This window comes from Semicossyphus pulcher, unplaced genomic scaffold (genome assembly GCF_022749685.1).
Source record: "Semicossyphus pulcher isolate SPU_LCO1_2020_fin unplaced genomic scaffold, fSemPul1.0.p SCAF_5, whole genome shotgun sequence".
Classification (NCBI taxonomy): Eukaryota; Metazoa; Chordata; class Actinopteri; order Labriformes; family Labridae; genus Semicossyphus; species Semicossyphus pulcher.
Genome location: NW_027211726.1, coordinates 2,645,812 through 2,648,552, shown reverse-complemented (window position 1 = coordinate 2,648,552; position 2,741 = coordinate 2,645,812).

Sequence of the window (2,741 nt, the reverse complement as noted above, 5' to 3'; positions counted from 1 at the left end):
TCTGACTCACTGGGACTCTGCTCCTGGTTTTCCTCTGCTCCTGCTCTCAGTCCGACCCCCTGTCTCTTAAACTCTTTTTCTCTCTGTTTCAACATGAACGTGTTTCTGCTTGTGTTAATGGTTTCACCATTTCAAACAATAAAGATTTGATCATGTATATTCTAACAGTGAATTGTCCTGAGACTTTCTTTCTTTGATACAGACTGTATCATTAAAGATAAGATTAGATAAGATACACTTTATTGATCAGCTCAAAGTAAAGGACAGGGTAAAACAAGTGATGGATAAAAGAGGCAAGACAAAAAGACAATAAAATACAATAATATAAAAAGAATCATAAATATATACACTATGTACACCTTTCACTTATTGTGGATGGTTACGTTTTTGTGCAAAAAAACTGCACCAAAAACACACACGGTGTGTATCATGGTGATATGGTTGATGATGAGTAAAATGAAATATTGCAGAATAAATAACAATTGCACATGAGAGGTATTAGCACAGACATAATTGCACGGTATGGATGAGGTAATAAAAATGCATCAGTACATGTACCAAAGTATACTTTAATAATATGTTACAGTAGATATGCATACATAGAAAAACAATGCAAAGCAGCTGCCATGTAGTGACTGGTGGATGAGTGACAGAGTATTGTGATCAGACAGTGATGCTGATGTTATAAAGTCTGACTGCAGATGTGCTGAAGGATCTGCGGTAGCGCTCCTTCTCGCAGGGTGGGTGTCTCAGTCTGCTGCTGAAGGAGCTGCTTAAGGTCCCCACAGTCTCATGCAGGGGGTGGGAGGGGTTGTCCATGATAGATGTCAGCTTGGCTAACATCCTCCTCTCACCCACCTCCTCTATGGAGTCCAGAGGACAGTCCAGGACAGAACCGGCCCTCCTGACCAGTCTGTTTAGTCTCTTCCTGTCCCTCTCTGTGCTCCCTCCTCCCCAGCAGACCACTGCATAGAAAAGTGCAGACGTCACCACAGTGTCGTAAAATGTCCGTAACAGAGCCCCGCATACTCCAGAGGACCTCAGTCTCCTCAGCAGGTGCAAGACGTCTGTGTTGTGTGACCAGTCCAGTTTGTTACTGAGGTGAACTCCCAGGTACTTGTAGGTCTCCACCCTCTCAATATCCAATCCCTGGATGTTCACCGGTGCAGTCCGGGGTGTCCTCCTGCAGAAGTCAATCACCACCTCCTTCGTCTTGCTGGCGTTGAGCTGAAGATGGTTGAGCTCACACCAGTCGACAAACTCCGTGATGACCTCCCTGTACTCCTGTTTGCTCCCCTCAGATACACACCCGATGATGGCTGTATCATCGCAGAGCTTCTGGAGGTGACAGCTCCCAGAGTCGTAACTGTAGTCCGAAGTGTACAGGGTGAAGACAAAGGGGGAGAGCACTGTACCCTGTGGAGCCCCTGTGCTGCAGACCACCATGTCCGAGTCAGTGAACTGTAGCTGACATCAACATATCATGCTGTTTCCCCCTCAGAGCTCAAAAACTTGAATAATCTTATAGAACACTGATCTGGTGATTTGTGGACATGTTAGTCACATGTTTGGTATTTTTTCTGTGTTGGTTCTTTTTAATTTTTTTCATAAAATGTATAACTGAGAAGAATTTTCAATAAACAGGTGTTTGTGAGTTATTTGTGTCCTGTAATAAAAAAGGGAACAACTCTTCATATAAAAACTGTGACTCCAGTCTGAGACCTTTATCTCCTTCATTTTTAGTCATATAAAAATCACAGCAAAGAAAAAGCATTTTAAGAAATCAAACGCTTCATGTTTTCTGAAGAGACTCTGATCAACTCATAATAACAACATTAACTGTGTGCCACAGTAGGTACGAGGGAGACGCTTCACAGAATAAGATGGTAGTAACTTTGTGTTGAGCATGGACCTAGAAATGAATGAGACTCTTTGTTCTTTCACTCATCACCTGAGTCAAAGTACCTGATCCATTAATTACACTTTCATTGGAATAATGGATCATCTTGGAACGTGTCCAGTCTCCTTGTGGAATAATAGAGTTTCAGTTTGATGTACTTTGTGCACAACAATTAGCCCTTTAGCTCCACTGTTTTATCTTGTTTGATGGTTTTACTGCAGAAACAGACGACTGACAGATGTTACCAACTGGCTGAAGTGATAACAGAGTTCTCACAGCTTCATCTTTGGACATTTAACTTCAGCGAGGAGCCAAATATATGTGAGCTAACATATAAAAACATATCTTTTAAAGGATGTAAAGCTTTGTTTGGACCTTATAAGTTCTCAGATGATCATCTGTCTTTGTGTTTTCCTTGAATTATGAGGTTGAAATGGTACTGAGTCAGTGTGCAGGAAGGTTTGAGGTCAAAGGTCATGACCAACCCTTTCTCATCCTACACTGTTTGTTTGACAAAACAGATAAGATAATATGATTATAACTGAATAAAATAGATGAAAGCTGTTGTTTGTACTTTAAAAAAGTGTGTGTGTGTGTGTGTGTGTGTGTGTGTGTGTCCTCAGTGAAGTGTATCAGTCTCTGCAGTAGCTTCCAGCTGCAGCAGTCACTTCAGTTTCTGTTAAGTTTGACTGAGGGAGGTTTTTGTACGACGCTTTTTCACTGTGTGAACACAGATCCACTGTGTTCACTCTGACAGTAGTAAACTGCTGCATCTTCAGCCTGGACTCCACTGATGGTCAGAGTGAAGTCAGAGTTTGATCCACTGCCTGTAAAACGACCT